Consider the following 25,869-nt stretch of genomic DNA (forward strand, 5'->3'; position numbering starts at 1 on the left):
GAAGAAAAAAAGAAAAACAATTAGATCCCTAAAATAATGATGAGTCTTCAAATGAACCAACCTAAGCCTTCTTATTATGTGGGATTTCTGTTTCTTGCAGCTAAAAGCATATTAATTGATATGATCGATCTATCTATCATCTATTTATCTATCCTTGACTTTTCTTTATAGGTTATATTTACTTAATAAATATGCGATGATCAGGAAAGATAATAACAGCACTGTTAGAATTCAGCTACATTACTTGGGAAGGTTAGTGTATCTCCCATCAAGATCATATCAAGAAGTAATCATATTTTCTTTACCATACAGAGGTTTGGAAAGAATAGAATATAAGAAAATAAAGTCTTATGGGTGTGAAAAAGGAGAACAAAAATTTCAGAATCTACTCAAGAGGTCAAGCCTGAAAAAAGTCACCAGAATGGGGGCACTGGATTCCCATTCCATAGCAGGAAGGAACTGAAAGTCTCTTTTTCAAAATATGCTTTCTGGCTTCCCTTCATGCACTCACACCTCAGTAATTCATTCTCCAGCATGAATTCAGTGTGATAAAAAAAATCTGATTATATCATTCTCACTAAAACCCTTTAAAGACTTCCCATTTTTCTTTATTTTTTTCTTTCTTTTAAATTTTACTGTGGTAAGAATATTTAACATGAGATTTACTCTCTTACCAGATTTTTAAGTGTACAACACGGTATTGCTAGTTACAGGCACAATGCTGTACAGTAGATCTCTAAGCTTTACTCATCTTGCATAACTGAGCTTTATACCTATTGAACGACAACTTCCCATTGTCTCCTCTCCCTACCCCTTGGCAACCACCATTCTGCTCTCTACTCCTGTATGTTTGACTGTCTTAGATTCCTCATATAAGTGGAATCATACAATGTTTGTCCTTCTGTGACAGGCTTATGTCACTTAGCATAATGTCATCAAGATTTGTCCAAGTTGCCACATATTACAAGACTTCCTTCTTTTATAAGGCTGAATAATGTTCCACTGTATGTACATACCACATTTTCTTTATCCATTCATCTGTAGTTGGACATTTAGGTTGTTTCTACATCTTGACTGCCGTGAATAGTGCTGCAATGAACGTGAGAGTGCTAATATCTCCTGGAGATCCTAATTTCATTTCTTTTGGATTAATGCCCAGAAGTGGGATTGCTGGATCATATGGTAATTCTATTTTTAATTTTTTGAGGAACCTCAATTCTGTTTTGCATAGTGGCTGCTCTATTTTGCATTCCCACCAGCAGAGTACAGGCGTTCCAATTTCTCCACATCCTCACCATCACTTGTCTTTTTTTTTTTTCATAATGGCCACCCTAACATGTGTGAAATAATATCTCACTGTGGTATTGATTTGCATTTCCCTGATGATCAGTGGCATCGAGCAGCTTTTCATATACCTGTTGGCTATGTGTTTGTCTTCATTGGGGAAAGATCTGTTCAAGTCTATGTTTTAATTAGGTTATTCATTTTTTTACTACTGAGTTGTAGGAGTTCCTTATATATTTGGAAATGAACCCTTTATCAAAGATATGGTTTGCAATTGTTTTCTCTGATCTGTACGTTGTAAAGGCTTCCCATTTTTCTAAAGATAAACATTCCAAATCCTTACCTTGTCCCACAAGGCCCTGTTTGGACTGGTTCCCACCTAGCTCTCAGCCTTATCTGGTACCACTCTCCCATCCCTCGTTCTTTTTGTTCTTGCCCCAAAGGCCTGCTTTCAATTCCACATTCCTGCCATGTGCCTTCCTGCCTCACAAACCTTTGCATATGCAGTGCCTCTTCTTCCTAAAAACATCTCCCACATCTTTGCCACTTCCCTCTTTACCTTTCATCTTTCATAATTCAACTTAAATGTTGCTCCCATATAGAACAGCTTCTTGAGACTAGACTAAGTCTTCTTCTATTCTCATATATTAATACCATAATCCTCTTTGTGGTACTTATCACGATTTTAATTGTATAATTAAATGCACAGTTAATTATTCAATGTCTATCTCTTAAATTACCATGTGAGCCCTTGAGGGCAAGAGCACATCTTGCCATATTTTTGTGTGTCTGGTACTACCATAGTGTAGTATGGTACTACCATATCCCTAGTACCAGACACGAAACATGGGTTGAACAATCTCTTTTTCCTTCAGGCACCTTTTCTAATGACTGCAAGTATTTTCAGCCACTCTTCTTTCATCAAACAGTCAATAAATACTGGTCAGCCTGGTTTTGCACCTAACCTTTCCCGTCACTACAAATGGGCAAATAGGTATTCATTTTCTTGCTTCACAGATTAGAAAATGAGCCCCAAAGAAGTTAAATCACCTGCCCATATTTGTTCCATTTATGTTGACGTTTAAAGTCAGAGAGCCTGACTCCTACTCCCTGGCTTCTCCTTGGACAAGTCATCTTCAGCACAGCATTACTCAGTTTACTCAGAAGGAGAACACCCGTGGTTGAGCAGAGTACCGCTCTCTCCCTTCCTCTGCACCGGAATTCTGTGCAGCTTACACTTGCCTGAGTCATTCATGGAAAGCATCTGAGAACATCGTGTAAAATACACCAGCCCACCCAGGAATGTCTTTCATCGTCCCAAGCACAAAGGGTCAATGGAGTGTTCTAGGAATATCTTTGAAAGAGAAGCAAGAATTCAAGGCAGAGAATTTCTCCCCAGTCACCACCCCACTTCTTGCCAGTCGACTAACCGTAGGTGTGTGCTCAAATACAAACACCTGGGAAACCTTGACAATGAATCAAAAATTTTCAGTTCCTTCTGGAAAGGAGTAATTCAACGGACGCATGAATGCAGTCGTGGAAATTAGAATCCCTGCTGTGACCTGGAACCTTGGAAAGTAAGCATGTGGGCAACCAGAAGTTCCCACACCCTGAGCTAGGGCTGCAGAGAAAACTTACAGAGTCATTGAGAGTATTCGTCATTGAGATAAGTGACATCTGAGAAATTCCTACAGGGCTGTGGACACTCCTCTCCTTCCAGCTTCTAACGTTCCTCTGACAAGAGCTCAGGGCGAGATTCTTCAACAAGGGGCACTGTTGGCTGCTTAAAGTTTACATACTTCTGTTTTCATACAAGCAAGCAATTTAGCCCTGATTGAGGAAGTATTTAAGAGGGATAAAGGCCCAGTTTAGAGGCTGTGGAGTGTTTGGAAAATCTGTATTAAAATTTTGGCATCAGGGCTTCCCTGATGGCACAGTGGTTAAGAATCAGCCTGTCAATGCAGGGGACATGGGTTTGAGCCTTGGTCCAGGAAGATCCCACATCCGCAGAGCAACTAAGCCCATGCGCCACAACTACTGAGACTGTGCTCTAGAGCCCGCGAGCCACAACTATTGAAGCCCGAGTGCCTAGAGCCCGTGCTCCGCAACAAGAGAAGCCACCGCAATGAGAAGCCTGCGCGCCGCAACAAAGAGTAGCCCCCGCTCACCGCAGCTAGAGAAAGCCTGCATGCAGGAACAAAGACCCAACGCAGCCAAAAATAAATAAATAAATTTTTAAAAAATTTGGCATCATATGTATAAAAGAGATAACTAATGAGAACCTACTGTATAGCACAGGGAACTCTACTCAGTGCTCTGTGGTGACCTAAATGGGAAGGAAATCCAAAAAAGAGGGGATATATGTATACATATAGCTGATTCACTTTGCTGCACAGCAGAAACTGACACAGCAGAGTAAAGCAACTCTACTCCAATAAAAAGAATTTTTTTGGCATCAAAACTATATGCCTCTGTTTATCAATAAGTAATTGTTGCTGGGTATCTGTTCTGAGTTCACCTTGTGATAGGAACGGTCAGGAAGTTCAAAAGAAGGGTGAGGGAGTAGGAAGGCAGAGTAGAAAGAACAAAGACCTTAGAATCAGAAGAATGAATACAGTTTCATATCTTCTGCTTACTGGATCAGCTTCGTTCGGGTCTGTATTTTATTTGTAAAGCACTAGTAGCCTTAGGAACTTCATAGGGCTGTTGTAAAAAAAAACTAGGGAAGACAAATGAGTCGGGGGGAGAAAAGCAGCACAGCATCTTCTTAGCTTTTCATTTAATAATTATGTTTGAAGGCTTGTAATATACATTAATAAACTTACCAGACAAAATTCAAATTCTTATGGTAGACTCTTGCCTATCCTTCAAGGTTCCAATCAACTATTATCTCTTCTGGTTATGTTTTTCCCTTAAATAAATCTCTTCCTTAATTAAATCTCGAATGCCCTTACTACAATGTGTTATTTCACACGTATGTTAACATGTCCACGTTCTACCCTAAACTGTGATTTCCTAAAAACAGAGGTTGTGTCTTATTCCCATTTCTGCTCCCACAGAGTCTTTTAGAAGTCCTTTAGTAGAAACATAGTATGATCAAACTATTATCCAGACAAGAAAAAAGCTTTTATGACTGTAAAATTCTGTCCATAATCAATGTCTTGCCACAAATTTAGTAAAATAAAAAAAAAAATTCCCTGAAGCTAAAGAGGGTCTTGCCATCTTGGGATTGTCCTTCTGCTTGTCTGTGACATGAAATTATTTGAACCCAACAATATATCTATTCAGAAACAAGGTGGGTGATGAAGATCAATTATATACGCAAATTGTCCTTGAACTAATGGTTTTGTCACAAGGTTCGATACAGACTCATTTAAAAATGTAAACTGGAATTTTTTTCAATTAGTTTTCTTTTCTTAGTTTTCACTGTTTGGAACAAGAAAATTTTCTTGAGCAAAAAATGATAAAAGAAAAAAAAAGCAGCTTGGATACGGTTTGCCTTCCATGCCATATTTATTCCTTAGATATAAATATGGGTAGAAGAAAAATATGACCTAAACAATATTAATCCAAACGATAAAGGGTATATTTTATTACCAAAATTTTATTTAATATTTACTTTTGTAATACTAAAGTCTTTGCAGGAACTCAAAGATCAGTGAAGTTTCCAAAATTAACCAGCATTTCAAGAAGGAATTTCATTAGTGAGATTATTTGATTGACTGAATCTTTTGTCATAGACCCAACCTTTGCAAAGTTGAGTATAAATTCCTACCTTCCCTGATGTGAAAAATCTGAGTCCTTCAACATTATATCAGATGTTTCTAGTTTGCATTGTGTAAGTGGTCCTGGAAAATTTCAAGTCAAGCATTTTTAAGGGAATTGTTTAAAATGTAAGAGGGAACTTAGAAATAAAATCACCAGTAAATTCCTTACGATATGAACAAGCCTCTATGTCACACGTTTTATAGAATCGATATTTCTTGTGTCAGATTTTCGTGAAGAGGGATGGAAATGATCGCAAGACTGAGCTTTCTTTTCCTTAATATTATAAATGAGGTTACAAGACACTGTTCTCAAATATCATAGGTCTTCCTTTCAATTGTTAAGAACCATTTCTAAAGATCTAACACAAGAGCAGATGAGCCACACTGGCTGGATTTGGGGATAATTGGATTTTCTTTTCTCTTCACAAAAATTATGCATGCCTGGAAAGAATGGTAAGAATAAACTTCAACCTACTAATTCAGCCTACTAATTACCATCAGCTAGTGTCTGGCTTTTGAAATCTGATTTAGGAAAAAAAAAAAAAAAATGAAATGAAACCGCAGGCTTGGCTGATAGAAAACTGTATTATGTTTAAGCAGTGATGGGGGAAGCCCAGTCTTAAGCAGGCTAGACTTTGGACCAAACCCAACTGATGTTTCCCATCCTTGTTTATTTTGTTACTTGACATGATTCAACTCATTAAGGATTTCAAAGGTCCAAGGGAAAGTCCTTCTACTTTGCCAAGGGCATCCTTAGTTGGAATTCCATTATCTCCCATGATCCAAGACAGGGATTTCCTCCTACTCAGTTCTGAGTAATTATGTGTAAGCAAACCCTTGGTGTTCTAGCAGAGTGACTGTGCTGAGTTGATGGCTCACCATGAATCATTCATGTGGCAGGCGTCTTCAATGAGAGGGTGAGGAGGGATAACATTGATTTGCAGTGTTTAGATGAAGTATGGCTTTCTCATTCATCTCATTTGCTTCATCAGAGTTGACGCTTATTTTTATAAACCATACCCTTTTCCTAAAATGATTACAGGAAGAGAGAACAAGCAGATTCAATCAGTCCTTCCTGCTCTACTGAGTCTAATTTAGATTACACCTTAGGAAATGCTGCTTCCGCCTTTCAGAAATCAGGAATTAGTGTTCTCTCTCTCTCTCTTTCCTTTTCCTGTCCTCTCTCCACTCCTCCTTTCCCAACCAGTGAAACAAAATTATTTTAAATTAGGAAGTGGTATTTTTTTTAAAGTCTGCATTTTCTATTTCAAAATTTTAAAGCTTACCTCTTTTTTCTTTGGGGAGGGGTGCAATAGATTTCTCTGAGACTGTGATAAAAGAACCTCCTTCCAGAATAATTCATAACCACAGATTCACAACTGACATACACCTTTTGGAGGGCTGCAGTCTGAGGTCATCTATGGAGGCTTCCATCCTGCCTCTTCCCTCCTTCCCACGCCAGCGATGTCAAGTTACACCACTGCTCTAACCGTCCCAGTAACGTATCCAACCAAGATTTGCAGGCAATGGGAACTGAGACCATTTATTCTTCTCAATTTTTTGGTAACGTATCCTGTCTGGGCAAGTAACAAGGTTTAAGGAGAACAGCTCAAAGGAGAACCTGGTAGGGTTCTGGGCCCTCCTGATTCTTAAGTGACTCTCAAAGCTTTTTAAGAGCTTCAGATATAAAATAACAATACATCATAGAAATTTCCCTGGCAAATCCTCCGGCCTTTCCCATTCCTTTTTAAAGCAGCTTTATTGAGATATAATTCACATACCACACCATTTATCCATATAAAGTGTTCAGTGCTATTCAGAGCTACAACCATCACCACAATCAATTTTCTAAATTTTTCATCAGCCCAAAAAGAAACCCGGTACCCACTGGCAGTCACTCCCCATTTCCCCCCCACCCCTCCCAAAGCCCGAGGGAGTAGACCAATCTACTTTTTGTCTCTATGGACTTGTCTGCTCCAAATGAGACCTCAAATACGAATTGCCCACTATGTTACTCTTAGTCAGGACTCTTGCCCCAGGTGACCATAAAACTGCTCACTTGAATTAAACAATTCATCATTTGATTGTCTAATGGGAGCAAAGCATTATGTTAGGCATGCACAAGTTTCAAAGGTGAATTTTCAACCTAGTTATGGGAATTATTCTAAAAAGAAGTGATCGATGTTATGAGAGCAGTACACAAGGGATCCTGAAATGTGTTGCTCTCCAAAGCTGGCAGGCGCCATCCTCACCTCTAAAAGCCAGTGTTCACCAGGAACTAACCCAGACATGGGTTCCTATTTATGGTCAACTTCCGGAACCATTCACTGGAATTCCAAACAGTTTCTGATCTCCTCAGATACTGATCCCTGGAATTCTTTTTTGTTTGCAGTCTCACAATATTCTTTTGGGTCTTGTGATGGAGATGGGGAGTGTCTTCCTGCTTCCTTCATGGCTTTCTGGTCATGCTGTTTTCTTAAGTTTCTTCTCAGCTACGTGCCTTTGCATATGCTGTTCCCCTTCCTTACTCTTCTTGGCTCTGACTTCCTGAATTTCCACCAGCCATCCTGCAAGTCTAGGCTTAAAATGGTACTTCTTAGTCTGACTAGGCCAGCTTCAGCCTTTAGGAAAGCCTTGTGTTCACCCTTTATCTCTCTTAGCACAGTTGTAATTTCAATTATTTCTATGATTATTTGTTAAATATCTATTTCCCCCACTAAAACGTAATGCTGGTAATCACATAATTTCACAATTGTATTTCTAGAACCTAGAACAGTGCCTGGAATAGATTATACTCTAATATATATTTGTGAATAAATGGAGAGCAGGATATGATCAGAACTGCTATATCGATCTGTATCTATACCTCCATCTAAGGCAGTTATATATACATGTGTATTAGATTAATACATGAGGACAAGAGACAACCCATTCCCTAAAACAAACAACAAAAAAATACTTAACATGCTATACTGAAATTATCCATTTATTTCTGCTTCCACTATTGAATAACAAGTTTCTCAAGTCCGGGAATGTATGTATTTAAATGTCTGACACATATTAATCACTTATGTTTGCAATCTACAGAGCAGTTTATGTCTTAAGAAAGTATGTTGACCCTTTGTCTTAATCTATTTGCCCTCGAAACTCTCTGTCCTTGGTCTTCTCCGCAGCTGGTAGTTCCCAGGCCCACTGACTTGAAGACTACCTGTAGGCCGATGACTCACCAGACTGGAACCCTATCCCTCGTTTCACTCCTAAGCACCTATGGTAACATCTCAAAGTTAAGAGAATCGTTGGTTCTCTCTTTCCTCTATCCCTCCACAGGCGTTTGCTCCATTTCAGAAAATGGTATTACCATCCTTCTAAGTGCTCAAAATAAAATCCTTGATACCTGTCTTTCTACCATGCCCATGTCTAAACTGTAAGTCAGCTCTTAAAAGACATACCTAGAATCCATTTATCATTCTGTGTACTTAAAAGACATACCTGAGATCCATTAGAGTATTTATTTTAGTTATGATCACTATCTGAAATTATTTATTTACTTGTTTTCTAGTTTTTGATCATCTCCCGTCACTAGACCCACAGCTTCTTGAGGCAATGGATCTTGTTTTCTTTTCACTATTCTTACCCTAGCACTCAGAACAGGCCCTGCACCCTAGCGAATACTTGTTGAATGGATGAGTGAATGAATGGATGGAAAATGAGCATCTTGGGGAGTAGGCTGAACTGAATGAGAGAAGCAATGGCAGTGGGGGAAGTAATAGCATATCCTTGGAAAAGAATTGGTGAAGGGAAAAACCAAATGAAAAAAGGTAAAAATGAAATAAGAAGATTCATTCTAGATGCTAAGTTTTAACAGGTTTGGGTTATGCACCCTTTTGTGAATATTATGGTATCACTTGGCATATAATTTCAAGGTATTCTCTAGATACTCTGAATCTCATCCAAGTTGCTATCAGAGGGTGTCATGGAGGCCTGAGTAAAAATTTCTAGAGGTTGATCAGTGATAGCCTTATCTTCCCAGAGAACATTTCATTCTAAAGGTCAACTTCCATCTAATATTGCCACTTTTTTGATACTTCAACAATTGCATCAAGCTCCCCATTACAATGGGCAGAAGTGAGACTACACAGTTGGTACTGTGTTAGCTGTGCAAGATTTTAGGTTAGGCAAAGCCATGCAGGGCAAAATACAAAGCCAAAGAATTGCCCCAAGAATCCTTTTTCTGCAGTGGAGTTACTCCAGATATAGCCAACTTCTCTAAGATCTAGCCTTAATCTTAACTAAAGTTACTGAAATTTCTCAGGATCCACACTGTGTTCATAGCTTCCAGGGAGAAGTAAATTACTATCAAATTCTGTGGGGATACAGGGTCTTTAAAAGGGATCCATTGGCCAAATGCAATTTTTCCATTGGATTCATCCAAAAAGTAAGGAAAAGTGTGTCTTCATAGCCACTTAGCTTGTACACAGCAAATATGTAGTGTGTGAAGCCATTGGCAGCCATCGAACCTCCTACCAGCTAGATTACACTGGAATAGTGTCACATTTTACTAAGACTCCCTAGAGAACTTTACTTGACTGTACTGCCTCGCTTTCATGGGACAGTGTCCAGGATAAGCAGGGAAGTATTTCCCCCCCTTATTTTATCTGAGTTTGCTCAAGGAACTGAAATCATCATGTCCTGAGCCACATGCCATGTGCAAGGCCTCCAAATGGCACACAGAAAACTCTAAGGAATCGTTACTCGGTGACTCTTGCCATTTGCAAGCCTGTGGAATTCAGGTGCCCACAGGAAGGAGTGGAGAGGTTTTTCCAGCCTGACCGTATCAGCCGTCTCACTACAAGAACCTTCTGTTTTGGCTGAAGTACTTCTATCAGACGCAGGCTGTTCTTTACAGCAAAGTGTGAGTTTAACATGTCTTATTTACTTTCTATAAGTGCTTGTCTCATTCACAGGCTCTTCTCCTCATATCCAATGGCTTGACTGCTTTGTATTCATGCTTGTTTTTCAGAGGAGGTGGGATAGTTGGACACCAGAGAACAGAAATCCTAGAAGTTTAACTTCAGAGTAGAAATTAATGATAATAAAGAGAATCACAGGCACTAGTGTTCAGCAGAGAAAATCAAACAAGTAGGATCAATAATGTAAGGCTATGGGAGATGATGCAACAATAATGTGAGTATGGGATGGGCAGTAATAGTATCTGAAATTTTCTGGTGAATTAGCAAAGGTTTTGGTAACTATCTTTTTCTCCTCTTTGTGAGATGTAGGTTGCTGTAAGCTATAGTACTGTGGCAAAAAAACTTGGTGGAGAGCAAAACAGTTTTAAAATTTTTCTTAGAACCCAGCCCACTGGAATTATGAAAGCAGCCTCAGTAAGTAAGATAGACGTGCGTGCCTCCAGTTACAGAGGTGTAGGGAAAGGAGTGACTTCAGTTACTGGAAAATCATATTTGCATTGGACACCACGATTATTTGAATTGGATGGTGCAGGGAGAGGTGCATCTTAACTTTATCAAACACATTACAGATGTAATTTTTAATTCATCTGCTCAGGGCCATTTTGTTTGTGGATACAGGATGACTGGTAATATTTTTTAAACACGTTTTTAAAATTACCTTTAAGCTCCTTAAGTATTCTAAGAACATTCTTAAGCTCCTTAAGAATTCCAAGAATAATTTGTTTGCAAGTCAAAGACTGACACCTGCTAATTCCATCGATTATTTTTTTTAAAGTAAATTAAGTATACATAGCCTGCGATGGAAGCATGCCCTGCTACTCTTTTCTTGGGTACGTGGAAAGAATCAGAGAAACCCATTTGATAAACTATTGTTTCCCCTCACAGAGAGTAAAAGGCTGGGCAGTGTCCATCTAACACACAAGGTAGTTTGCCTTTTAAGGCGACATTCTCTGGGATGTAAAAATTATTGTTTAGGTGACTTAGATGGTGATTTTTGAAAATTACTCAGTTAAAGGTAAATGAGTCATCCGCCTCCAAACAAAACAAGCTCCGTGTTTTACGGGCTTGCTTCTCAGAGTTCCCTTTGTCTTCCATTTTTATCCGCTGGAAGGAGAGTGAGTCGTGCTCACTGATGGGGATAGCCGACCCTTCATCCTTCTGCAGCGCATGAACCTGCAGGAAGGCTGCACGCTTCCCTCCCAGGCGCATCACGCTGCAGTCCCCGGGGAGGGTGTGCAGGAGGTTTGAGCGCGGGGGTGGCAGTGGAGGCGTTTCCCTTCTATTCTGGTTTCTCCTGCTGACTGACTGTTCAGCTGTTCATGAGTCACCTTAACCTCAAAATCTGTCATTAAAACAGAAATAATGATACCTATTTTCTGTGCCTTATATGAATTGCATGAAGATGTTATTCATATTTCTGAAATACATGTGAGAATTAGTCAAGGTTAGATATTAGGAAAAGTACAATGCGGTTGTTCTCAAGCCACAATGAAGATGCTTCTATCGCTTAGACTTTGAGAATTCTCTGTGCTGAAAAATGAAGAATGAGAAAAGATCCTAATATGGATTAAATATGACAAAATATTTATGTGACAAACTGGATCAAGAATATATGTGATTTGAATAACATATGGCATTAGAACTTACTTATTAAAATGTTCATTTAGGGGCTTCCCTGGTGGCGCAGTGGTTGAGAATCTGCCTGCCAATGCAGTGGACACGGGTTCGAGCCCTGGTCTGGGAAGATCCCACATGCCGCGGAGCAACTAGGCCCGTGAGCCACAACTACTGAGCCTGCACGTCTGGAGCCTGTGCTCCGCAACAAGAGAGGCCACGATAGTGAGAGGCCTGCGCACCGCGATGAAAAGTGGCCCCCGCTTGCCGCAACTAGAGAAAGCCCTAGCACAGAAACGAAGACCCAACATAGCAATCAATCAATCAATCAATCAACCTTTAAAAAAAAAATGTTCATTTAATAAAATTTTATCAAGCATCCTGGCACTAAATTAGACATTAGGGATACCTTATGACACAGAACCTCTCCTAAAAAGACCACATACTGGAAATAAGACAGTAAATGACTCTGGGTAATGGCACATGTAAATGTGGTGGTATTTGGGATATTTTTCACATTAATGTCATCAAAACTAATGATTCTTAAAGCACTGGTTAGGAGCTTCAGAGAGCATTCACCTTAATAGTTTACATTTATCTAAAGAGTTTACATTTATCTTAAATATGTTTTTCTACAGTATAACTTACCTTACTTAGTTATTCTTTTTCTACACTTGTGAGTTTAATGTTTAATTTCTTTTTTATTCGTTCATATGTAGAAATAAAAATATTAAAGAACATGAATTTGTCTCTGGACAGCATTTTGTCCACATTCCATATAATGTTTTTACTATTTAGTGCTGTCAGTATTCTGTAATAAATGCTCTATAATAATAATTTTTATTAGGTGATCCTATTAAAATTCCAAAATAATAATCAGCCTACGCTTCAAGTTTTGCTCTCAGTATTCAGCTAGCTTACATAAGCAGATTTGTTTGTGTAGCCATTTCTTTTGTCTTTGTTCCTCGTATGGACTGCTGTGTATTTGACCTCTGAACTAGGAAGAGTATTTTATAGATGCTCTATTTAATTCTTCCTGGTCCACCCACACACAGGCTTCCACCATTTAAACAGTCTTTACAACAAGCTTCTACAAACAGATTTCTGCCAGACTGAACAGTCCTTAGGACAGGTCCCTACAAACAATAATAACAGGTTTATTTATTTGGGTTTGGGGAAGAGAAAAGAAATAGAACCAAATACCTACCCTTCATTCTCCCTTCCAGAGTCCAAGGGAGGATACCCCCATGTGTTGGCATTCTCCTCCGTGGGATGGATGGGAGAATTCTGAATGTGATATTATTGGCCTTTCTTGGCCCAGAGCTCAGTTTTGCAGTTCCCCCCATTTCCTGTCCCAGGGAGAGATGAAAGAGTAGCATTGAGTCTCCGTGCAGCACATCCAAACGCTGTGGCTGGAATCCCAAACTCTTAGCCTCAGTCCTTTTATCACGCTGCCCCGCTCCTCCCAGCAAAGTGGGCTCATCACTGATCCCTCTCTCTTAACCTTGTCCCATGAGGTATGGGGGCTTTTCTCTTAGAGCTTTATTTTCTTTACCAAAGATCTAGTTGTAGGGAAGTGAAATGCTAATTATTATTGCCACAACTGTTTTATCTCATTAGGAGAAGAAAATTTAAGAAATTGAATTATTCTTCTAGCTAGATCTTACTGACCAACATATAAAGTTATTTCTGATTCTTGCCGTATTTTAGGTCAAAACATCCTTGCCGTATGAACTCTAAACAACACTAAGTAGGATGTTTTAAACAACACTAAGTAGGATGTTTCTCTTTCTTTGGCCCTGGGACAGACTTCATAATAATATTTTGTGCAAAATCCACATATACAGGTGGACATTTTCTTTTCCTTTTTCATTCCTCAAAGTAAGATGAAGGATTTTTTTTAAATCTGCACAAGAACATGATTGAAATTACATTTCTTAAAAATTAGATAACTGTCTCCTTCTAATTCATAAAATTTTTCACACTCCTTGGAGCACTCTTTTTTTTCCACTTCACAGCTTCTTTGTTCCCATCATATAAAATGATCCTAAATGATGCTAAAAGCCTCAGATTGCTTCCTAAACCCCATTCCTCTACCCTCCAATTAAATCCATCAATAGATTCAGCTGAATTATAAACGTTGGAACAATCCTTTTGTTATTGAGGGAAACTGAAGGAGCACTATTTTAGTAGTTCTGATTAATCAACATTAAATGAATCTCGTTTACCCTTGTCTTGACTTGGTTCCTGACCTGTCCCAGTGACAAAGTGCCCCCCCCTTTGTCACCAATAGCTGAATATCAGACATATTGACCCATCCCCGAGTATTTACCTGGATATAACCTACCCATCCTTCCCAATTATCATCATTTCACTTGTCCATTCTCTTATGTACACTCAGCCCTCCATATCGGTGGTTGGTTGAATCCGATGCAGAACTCACAGATACAGAGGGCTGACTGTACTATGCCATTTTATGTAAAGGACTTGAGCATACGCAGTTGGTATCGACGGGGGTCCTGGACCCAGTACCAAAGGATAACTGTGTTGGCATCCCATCTACTCTCTCTTCATTAGTTCAATGGTTGTTTCTCCCTGTCTACTCAGTCTTCCTAAGGCAAACTGTCATCCTGCCCAACTCTCTGCCCCTCACCTGCCTCCATTTTCTCCATTATCATGTTCTCACTGACTTTCTCCTGAGATATCACTTGTTTACCCCCTTTAGCGCCTCCCTTACAGCGAGGATCTGTCTGAAGTGTCATCTATTACCTGCCACCATACTATTTCACTAGTAGGAATATTGGAAACTACTCTGAATATTTATCAAATGTTTTTAACATAACCCTAATTTTGATGGACTACTTCTAAGAGTCCGTCAGAAGGGAAAGCCAAACTACAGAGGAAGAAGTAAGTTCATAACGATGCTCAGTGTCCTTATTTATAATAGGAAAATAATTAGAGAATTCCAGCAACAAAGGAATGTTTAAATAAAGAATAATAAATTGTCTGATGGACATTAATGCAAAAGAGAGAGTGCTGTAATAATATGGAAACATCTTTACACTAAATTAAATTATCTAATTTAAATAAAATTAATTTACTATAACTTAGTGGTAACTTTAAAAAATAAGCAGAATTTATTGTGTAGAATATGATGATCGTTAAGTTTTTTTTTTTTTAACTTGTACATGGAAGCCAAGACCAGAACAAAAAGAAGCAATAATATAAACATGGGTGGTTGACTTTCTGTCACACTAATAATCTTCTTTTAATTTTTCTGCATCTTCTAAATTTTCTCTAATGATTGGTGTGAAAAGCAGCCTCTAAGATGACCTCGATCATTCCTACCTCTGGAATGCACAGCTTTCTATAATCCCCTCTTCCTGAATGTGGGCAGGACTTGTCTCTAAGCAATAGAATATAGCCAAGATGATGGGTTGTCACTTTCATAAGATCACAAAAGATTGTGACTTCTGTCTTGCTAGCAGACTTTCTCTGTCACCTTGTTCACTTTCATGCTTTGCTGAGCAAGCTACTATGTGGGAGAAGTCCATTGTGCCAGGAACTGAGAACAGCTTCCAGCAGCCTGTGAGGGACAGGGGGCCTCAGGCCAAATATTGTAAGGAAACAAAGGCTACCACACCACTGACTGAGGTTCACAGTGGATCCTCCCTCAGTCAAGCCTTCAGATGAGACCCTGGGCTGAGGCTTTGATTGGAGCCTTGTTAGAGGACATGAAACAGGGGACCCAGCTAGGCTGTGTCCAGATTCCCACACCACCCCCCCAAAACTGAGATAATAAATGTGTGTTATTTTAAGCTGCTAAGTTTTGAGGTAATTTGCTACATAGTAATAAATGACTAGCACATGAAGGTATTATTTTGATAAACATAGCAGTGAATATCTTTTTAAAAAGGACATTCAAATAAAAAATGAATTTGAGATGCTAAAGGACTTTGTAAATGTTTCCTGTACAATTACCCTTAGAAGCTGACCAGTTGCCCTGGGCAAGAGGGAAATGGAAAGGGTGCAGATGTCATCACTGCATAGCACAGAATATTTGCACAAGCTCACAGGGGGAAGGGTCATTGTGAAAACTTCGGCATTTGGGTTTTTATCCTTCTACACTCCTAGAAGACTGAGTGATCTGGAAAGAAGAGCATTCATCCTGGAATTAGAAACCTGCTTATAAAAGTAGTTACTTTAAATATATTTGCGAGAAATCTTCAATTTTCTGTAACGGTTTACCCCCCAGGAAAGAAGAAAAAGGAGGTACTGTGACACTGAAGTTTTCTTTCCTCCACCCCATAAGACGTAAAGGAATTAAAAGGCTTTAATGCTGACCATGTGATATTATCTGAGGAGGCTGTACAGAGCAGCCTGTCAGGAGTGGTGACGTTCTACTCTCTATCTCTGGGGCCTCACCCCTGGAGGACCACCTGAGAACTACCTTCAGGAACTATTCCCTGAAGGTAATAGTGGTGGAAGGGGCAAGGAATGTTCATCCTTGACCACTGACTACTTTAGCCAGGAGAGAAGATATTATAGCAGGGGAAGGAGTAAGAAATTGCATCCAGGTGAGTATTCTGTATGGTCAGAATTTTCCAAAGCCAGGCATTCTCAGCTTTTGAAAATATATGTGTAATTATGTATGTGTTAAGGTTGGGCAGGCATTCAAAGAGGAGGGAGAAAACTCATAAGTGGCTGAGTGGACCTAAACACGGAAAGGGGGATGGGGCTCTTGTCCTTCTGTGTATTAATTCTCTTCCTTCTTCCTCCCATTCCTGGCCCTACCCTGAGTAAGTTTCTCCTTCCAGCAGAGCATTGGCCCCTCACTGGAGCTGTATCCACTCCAATGTCCATCACCACTCCTCTTCCTAGTGGAGAACTCATTCTCAATCATACCATCATTTGGCTACAACTCTTGAAGCACAAACACATGGACCTTCCAGTAGAAGGGAAACAGCAAATATACCTCTTTCTAGAGATATGATTTGCATTCTGGAGACACAGTTTGTTCTAACATACAAGACAGATGGGAAGTACATACTTAGTGCCTGCCTGAGTCACCGACATTTAGATGTTTGCTCTCAGCAGTTGTCACACTATAGCAAAACTGCATCACGATGCAGGAGTGTGTGAGGAGCAGTCTAGGATTAATAATCAGACACTCTCAGAGCCCCACCATGGATTAAAACCAAAAATCAGAGATACAATCTCATTTCTACAAACATTGCTTATAAATGATGTGTTAATTTTCCCCCCCTCTGGTTGACTTTGTAGTAGTCAGCTTAGGCTACCATAACAAAATACTATAGACTGGGTTGTATAAATAATAGATATTTATTTTCTTACACTTTTGGAGGCTGGAAGTTTTAGATCAGAGTACCAGTATGGTTGGTTTCTGTTGAGAGCTTGAGAACTCTCTTTCTGGCCACCTTCTCACTGTGTCTTCACATGGTGGAGAGGGGGAGAGAGAGAGAGAGAGAGAGAGAGAGAGAGAGTGTGTGGGGGGGAGGAAGGTTGGGGGGCTTGCAGGAGGGGGCAAGCTCTCTGGTGTCTCTTCTGATAAAGGCACTAATCCCATTATGAGGGCCCCACCCTCATGACCTCATCCAACTCTAATTACCACCCAAAGGCCCCATCGCCAAATACCATCGCTGGGGGTTAAGGCTTCATCACATGAATTTTAGGAGGACAAAAACATTCAGTCCATAGCAGACTTATCGTCCCCTCTGTATTTTTTCCATACCAACTTTCAAGTACCTGTTTTCTAGAAAGCAAAGTTCAAGCTATTCTTTGTAGAGTATCTCTTATGTGTCACAGAATTTTGACATTTAAAGAATGATTTCTGGTAGTTGTGATTGCATTCAAACTTTTAGTTTGTAGGAAAGCAGAAGCAAAAAAAAAAAAAAAAGTAGATTGTATAGCATTAAACCTTTAAAATAATATCTTTAAAAAATAGTACTGATAAAAAATGCTGCAATGCAGGCAGGGATCATGGATTCAAATATAGTTTTAAGGGTTAATAAAATGTATTTTGCACAGAGCAACATCAAACTGTAAAGCTACACTCTCTTAAAAACCCCAGTTACCTTATATACGAACATTTACGCCGAGTGGCCTGAAATAAGGTCATTATACCCTGATGCTTTCACAACCTTCTCCTTTTCTTTATAACAAGTGCTCACTATTATGGGAAGAATGCCTGCCTTTTCTTTGCAGCTTTGCAGAGCTTTAAGGAAGCAGGGTTTTTAATCACACTCTTTTCTTGCTTGCACTTCTGACTTCTCTGAGTTGGCAAGAGAATTTTAAGTTCATCTCCGAGATAGCATCACTCTTTAACCTTGGACAGTTTAAAAGTCTCTACCGGGGCATTTCTAGGCATTTTATTGCTTCATTCCTTTATTCTCATGTCAAGGATAAGTGGACTTGAGCCAACAAACAAAATTAGAGCAGAGCCCTTACTCTATTTCCAGATCAGCTAAACCAATTAATACAATTTAATTAAAACTTATTTTCTTTCCTCTCTGCAGAAGGGGCTCAGAGAGCAGCTGTTGCAACTGGGTTTTCAGAATGTGGTTCCAGCTTCATTTAACTCTTAAGGGACATTTGCCGAGTGAGACATTACAGGCCTGTGACACCACTAATTGATTTCACTTTAAATTTCCTGTGTAATACCTCTTTAAACTATATATGTTCTTCATCAAAAAGGGGAAAGTTTATTTCATTCCAACTTTTTTCCCCCTTGGGATTGAGTGCTTTAGTTGTACTTGTGCCTACAATGAGCTACTCATAGTTGGCAGGTCTCAACCAATTCATTTGAACAAATGTAAAATACACCTGCAACAAGGAGAAAAGTCCTCTATCACAACACAGGATGTATTTTTTTAATTGAAGTATAGTTGATTTACAGTGTTGTGTTAGTTTCAGGTGTATAGCACAGCGATTCAGTTATAAGCGTGTGCGCGTGCGTGCGCACACACACACACACACACACACACACTCTTTTTCAGATTCTTTTCCCTCATATGTTATTACAAAATATTGAGTATAGTTTCCTGTGCTACACAGTAGGTCCTTGTTGGTTATCTATTTCATATATAAGAGTGTATATATGTTAATCCCAAACTCCTAATTTATCCCCCCACCTGGATGTATTTTTACCTTGAATGGAGTAAAAGTTTGTAACGGTAATAGTTCCCACTTTCCCCCTGTAATATTTACCTTGAGCATTCCTACAAGTTATATGTATGATATTGATAAAACAGTCTCTGATTCATTGGGATGTAAGAGAAATCCAGCAAGAGCTTCCCTCTTCCCTTGGATCCCCACATTTACCTTGGGTTTCTAGAGGTCCATCCTGGGGTTCAGCCTGAACTCTGGGGACAGAGTTCAATTCCCTTCTCAAAAGTACACAGTTGTAACTTACTTTATTGCTCTTCTCTTCCACTCCTTTTTATGCCTCCTTAGACCATGAAATCTTTATTGAGACTAGGGCAGAAACAGTTGCTTTTACTTTGTATCAGTTAGAACTGAGTTTGATTGCAAGTAACAGAAACTCCAACGGAGGTTTAAGTGGCTTATACTGCTCATGGAAGTCTGGGGAGGAGTAGGCTAAGCTGATAGAGCAGCCAAGAGCAGCACATGGGACCCAGGCTTTCCTTTTTTCTTACCCGCCAAACCTAATGGATAGCCTTCAACCTCATGAATATAGAACAATTCTAGAAACTTCACTCACCCCATCTATGTTCCAAGAAGGAACAAAGGAAAGGAAACAGACAAAAGCCTTATGCCAGCAAAGTCTGTCTTACTTTAAAAGATTTTCCTGGAAGCCCCTTCTAGTGATTTCTGCATACTTCTTTTGGACTTCAGGTTAAGTACAGAGGAATCTGGAAGGATAAGCATCTTATCTTGACACAGTGGTTCTTACAGTAAAAAAGAAGATGAAAGTATATACATTTGGTGGACAACTAGTTATATCTGCCAAAGTCTACTCCTATAGATATCCAACATCCATATATGCATTTATTGTAGTATCCTGCCCCTTAGGGAACATTGTAAAATGTGTGAAGACATTTTTACTTGTCAAGATGACTGGGGAAGGGCAGTATGTTCAAGTAGTATTTGGCATCTAGGACTGTTGTTAATTGTCCTGTAACCTGTGGAATATCCTGAATAACAGAGAATTATCTCACCCAGAATCCCAGTATTGACTCCCATTGGGAAACACTTTCAAATGTAGGAATGCTACTCTCCTGAAAGGGGATTATATCCTGAATTCATAATTGTTCTTCTTCTAGGTCAAAGACTTTCTGGGATTGTGTAACTTTTACTAAATGTAACATCTCATTAACCAGTAATCTAGTTATCCACTTGCAAAACCTCCAGTACACAATGGTGGAGTAGGAACAGCATTAGCTGCAATAAAAATTTACACGTGGAAAAAAAATGAATTCAATGACTCAGGACGTATATCAGATCCTGCCGATAAGAAGAACTGCAGCTCTGGTTTGACTCAGCTGGTCGTCCCAGTTTGGGTACTTTGGGAGATCTCTCTGGTCTGTCATCCTTCACTGCAATATTCAGCCCTGGGGTAGGAGTGCACCTTCAGGGCTACATGTGCTTTTAGTGCAGTTCAGAGTCCAAGGATTGCTTTGGGGGTAGAATAGTCACAAGCAGACATTGTCCTGTCCCAGGATGTTTGTTTAGATGAGATAGGTTCCTCAAAACTTAGTAGCCTTTCAGGCTATTTGCTCCAGTCAATTCTCCGACTAACAATAGCCAAGGATCTTAGGTGGACGTAGCTTTATGCATTAAGTCTTTCATCTACTGGTTTCTGTGACCTGACCATTTTCCTAAAGTCCTCCTGGTCAGTGCCTTGAAGTAATTAGAAACAACCTTGGATGGGGATACAAACATTTAGAGTAACAATTTTTTTTTTCTAATACTTTCTCCCCGTATTTGGCAGAGAATTTTTGTAGAAGGGTTGTGGGCAAGGCCCAAGGTACCAATTTAAAGCTGCCTCTTCTGAGCCGTCCTCTGTTTAAGATGGAGAAGAACTTAGCTTGTTCTATCTTTGAAGGTTCAAACCATGAGAGCTTCACTCAACTTCGTTTCCAGGTCATTTGCAGGAAGCGCGTCTCACAGCCAAGTTAGTTAATCCGTCTCTGCTTGCAGATGGTCTAATCATAGGCTGAGCTCATTTAGCTCTTGTAGGACTTGGCTCAAAGAGGAAAAAAGAAAGAGTAGATCCCACCATTCTTTTTTTTTTTTTTTTTAATTTATTTATTTATTTATTTATTTATTTATGGCTGTGTTGGGTCTTCGTTTCTGTGCGAGGGCTTTCTCCAGTTGCGGCAAGCGGGGGCCACTCTTCATCGCGGTGTGCGGGCCTCTCACTATCGCGGCCTCTCCTGTTGGGGAGCACAGGCTCCAGACGCGCAGGCTCAGTGATTGTGGCTCACGGGCCCAGCTGCTCTGCGGCATGTGGGATCTTCCCAGACCAGGGCTCGAACCCGTGTCCCCTGCATTGGCAGGCAGATTCTCAACCACTGCGCCACCAGGGAAGCCCCGATCCCACCATTCTTAATTGTTCCCACCATTTTCCCTAACATAACACCCTTGGTTTGCACATGGCCAATACCCCATGTGGTAACAGTTGAACAAAATGTTTTGTTATGATCATTTTGTAATATTTTCTATAGAAACACCAAGAAGATAATTCAGTCTTTTTCTCCTGCAGTGTTGATTTTTTTTTTAATTTATTATTATTTACACTTTAGATAAGTTTTTTTCAGTTGCACAACATGGTATTGATACTACTGCTTAAACATTTAGGTTTGTATCAAGTTTGGAAACTATCAAATTTCTGTCGCCTACGAACTGTAGACTTAGAGGGCATTTCAAGTGTTCTTGTGTAGTGATTCATTTAGCTGGAGACACTCACTAAGTGACAGGCTGCGGATGTGATCACGTTATTACTCTGGGTGCACTGGCACCGTAGGCAGTGGGTGTGTTTACACCAGGACGGCTAGCAATGACCTAACTGTACACAGAAGTGACTGCAAGCCATAACGCCATATTCTCCAACTTGCCCAACCCCCAAAATGTTAACTCCCACTTGGGAGGGGAAGCGGGGAAGGGCAAGTGCTGTGAACTTGACAGGAGATGTTGGAATAAGAAATGGCAGCCAACTGGGATTGAAATGTCTTAATTTTGCAAATTTGAGAAACCTTACGTACGTAGCGCATCGTTTGCAGTCACGTCCAGTATAGTTCAGTTATTGCTAGCTGTCCTGGTAAAGGAACACTCCTACAGCCTTCTGTGCTGGTTCACTTAGAGTAATAACATTATGACATTCATGACATATCGCTTATGTAACCCCAATTAAATGTCTCTACACAAAAAAACTTGAAATGCATTCTAATGGCTTGCTAAGGCCTCTCACACAGTTGGGTAAGGCCTGAAGTTAAGCTCCATTAGTGGCACAGGAAATCCTTCTCTGGTAAACTATTATCAGAGTAGAGTCTAACAAATCACTAGGCAATCACCAAGTAAAACTAATCAGAAAGTCACACCTCTTGATTGCTCTGCAATCACTCTGCTTATGACAACCTTTAAATAAGGGAGGATGAATAACTTGCAATTTTGTGTATGTCTCATAAAATCTCCTTTATTAGATAGGGATTTTTGTTATTTTTTAAGTTATAAATTTGCTACCTTAGCTAGGTAAATGTTTGGCTTTTAATTTTTTTTAATTTCTTCTTTTCTTTTTCTTTCTAAAATTTTATTTTCTTTATTATAGATTCAAAGACAAACAAACGGTAAAAACCATGTCACAGTAATACATGGAAGCAATCAGGAAAGTACAAAGCTTAACAAACTAATTGAACCTTAGGGTAGAGAAAGCTCTGTTACACCCAGAAGCTTAGCTTTGAAGGAAGTTAATACTTCTTCAACAGTTGTACTAAGAACATTAAAAATACTTTTGCCCAGGAAGGGTATCAACACTTTAATCTACCTTACACTGATAAAAAGAAAAACACACAGCAGGGAGGCAGCAGGGGCCGGTTTTCATGAAGCCACAGAAGGTAGAAACAAAATGTTCTTTGTCTGGAGAATATTGCACCTGCATTAAATTTACTGCTGACATCTCTTCGTAGAAATTTGATTTTTCTCCCATTCCCCCACCTCTGATTGTTTTCAACACTGAAGAATGTGAAGCATGCCAGTTGTCCTCCTTGTATTTGCCACATTTCTGTTTTCAGCTATGAAAGAGAACAGGGCTACCTCACCCCCTGGCCATCAGCACGTCATTTCAGCAATGCACCTGCACCCGTAACACGACACTGTACCATGCAGAGCTTCATACTTCTGTGACAGACACAAGAGATCAATTTCCTGCCTATTGGGCCTCAAAGTTTGGGTCCTGTTCTGACAAGGAGGGTCTCTTTCAAATAACCCTAACTACTAAGGACAGGTCAAATAGAGATGAAAACTTTTAGAGGCGTTGTGATATCGGTATCATAAAGGGAGAAACTTTTGACCATATGACCAATGACCATAGGCACAGTGATTGTGGGGTATTTCTTAAGGGGAGGGGTATCCATAACCTCAATGTCCCTACAGTGGGTTGACTGACATTTTATGTTTTCTGAATATTCCATATAGCTGGGAATAATGTAAGTGCGATGGATAACGCATAGTATGGGTTTTGTTCAGAAATTATTTTACCTGTGAAAGCATTATATATTATAAATTAGTTCAGCTTTGTTTCTTATGTTTAGGCCCTTTTAGCTTTCTGTCAGCCATTGTAAAGGCAGAGTTTATCCCACCTCTGTACCCTGTGCTCACCTCTACTATTGCACCTGTAATTCTGCGTGGCAGTTATTTACTTATCTATCATCTCCTTTCCTATGTGTGAGTTTCCTAGGACAGAGCCAGGCTGTATTCCCAGGTTGCCAGTGCTTACACCTGCATTTCAATCTTGGCAAATCCCTATTAAGTGTTTGGGTTTTTTAATGTATTAATGGATTGTCAATCACGTTCGTCACCTCCTAGGAAATCCTGAAGGTACAATAATATATACTTCATACTTCATATTGAAACTATGTCAGTTTGGCCTTGACTTAGAGCTCAGAAATTTATCTTTTTTTTTTAATCTATTTTTTAAATTGAAGTATAGTTAGTTGATTTACAATGGTGTGTTAGTTTCAGGTGTATGGCAAAGTGATTTGGTTATATATGTATTCTTTTTCAGATTCTTTTCCCTTACAGATTATTATAAGATATTGAGTATAGTTCCCTGTGCTATACAGTAGGTCCTTGTTGGTTATCTATTTTATATATAGTACTGTGTATATTGTAAGCCCAAACTCCTAATTTATTCCTCCCCATCCCCTTCCTCTTTGGTATCCATAAATTTGTTCTCTATGTCTGTGACTCTATTTCTGTTTTGTAAAGAAGTTCATTTGTATTGTTTTTTTTTTTTTTTAGATTCCACATATAAGCAATATCATTCCACATATAAGCAATATCATAGAATTTGTCTTTCTCTCTCTGACTTACTTCACTTAGTATGAGATCTCTAGGTCCATTCATGTTGCTGCAAATGGCAGTATTTCATTCTTTTTTATGGCTGATTAGTATTCAGCCATAAAAAAACTAGTGTGTATGTATATACCACATCTTCTTTATCCATTCATCTGTCGATGGACATTTAGGTTGCTTCCATGTCTTGGCTATTGTAAATAGTGCTGCTATGAACATCGGGGTGCATGTATCTTTTTGAATTATAGTTCAGAAATTTATCCTGAGTTGGGTAAGAAGAGAAGAAAGTGGAGGAGGAAAAGAAGGAGCAGAGGAAGATGAATTGTGTTATCTTAGAGTCAGAAGGCCTGGGCTCCAAAGATGCTCCAACACCTACAAGTTATGTGACTTTGAGAACTGACTTAGTATCTAAGCATCATTCTCCTTACTGAAAAATGGGGATACTAATAGCATCTGGGGGATTAAATGAGACCATTAATGTACAATGCTTAGAAGTGCTTCTTCCAGAGGAAAAAATTCAGTAAAAATTAGCAGTTGGTACTAGCAGGGTAAGAAAAAACTTTGGCTTCAGCTTATCAAAGATGTTATCATCATATCATAATTTAAAAGAAAGTTCCAAAAAGGCAGAGGCACAATTAGGAAGCCTTAAGCTAGAAGATGTGCCTTAGGCCACCTGCTCTTCCTATCCACTCAGAAATCACCAGGCAGGGTCTGGCTTCTACTCTATCGTTTGCTTTATGAATACCTGCAAACCTCTCTCTGTCACTGCAAATGTGCTCCAGGTTAATTTACTTTTGGCAAAGGGCAGAATTTAAATGGAAGCCTTTTACATGTCATGTCATGGATCTTGGAACAGAAAAAAGAACATCAGTGCAAACCGGTGAAGTTCAAATAAGAACTGTTGCTCATTTAGTAATATTGTACTCATGTTAATATCTTGTTCTTGACAATTATACTATGACTATGTAAGATCTTTACACAAGGGGAAGTGAAGTGAGGGTATAAAGGAACACTTGTACTATGTTTGCAACTTTCCTGTTAAGTCTAAAATTGTTTTTTAAGTTTGTTTTGTTTAGCTGAGAAATAATCTGTATTAATCATAGAGGAGGCTTCAGCAGATTTTTATTCGTTCCCAAATCACTCACTACAGACATTTGGACACACATGGGCTGACTCTTCTAAGACCTCATGGAGACAGTATCTTGCAAGCACATAAAATTGGAGGGCATTTACGGAGTCCACATGATATAGTTCTCCCCTGAGGACAAGATGATTATGACGCTAAAAACTAGGAGCTGAGGCAATGCTATTGACCAGGAAAAGCAAAACAAACAGCATTCAAACCCTTCTGATAAGAAATCCCTTTTATCAACTGTGGAAGACCTTAGTTTGAAGCAGATATTTCATTCCATAGACATAGTTAGGCTTTCACACAAACAGGTCAGGTAATTCCTTCCTCAACTATGTGATATTTTATAAATGGAACGCTTCATACTTTATAGATTCCAGCGATGTGACTACAACGCAAACCAACAATTATTTGCATTGTTAAACAATTCAAAGAAACGACTACAGAACATTTATTCATAAATCCATTATCGACTGAGCAAGCACTATGTAGGAACCTGGATCCCTGCTGCTAGCATATAATGAGATCAGCTCTTTTTCCGTGGAGACACTGC

At 39.3% G+C, this 25,869-nt stretch overlaps 1 protein-coding gene across 2 annotated transcripts in view; it reads left to right on the top strand.

The window, feature by feature from the left end:
• LOC309615920 (uncharacterized protein) overlaps positions 1-25,869 on the top strand; it is a 402,693-nt gene that overhangs the window by 361,086 nt on the left and 15,738 nt on the right. The gene's annotated exons all lie outside the window — the stretch shown is intronic.

The sequence above is a fragment of the Balaenoptera borealis genome (genome assembly GCF_965194805.1).
Source record: "Balaenoptera borealis genome assembly, chromosome: 18".
Taxonomy (NCBI): Eukaryota; Metazoa; Chordata; class Mammalia; order Artiodactyla; family Balaenopteridae; genus Balaenoptera; species Balaenoptera borealis.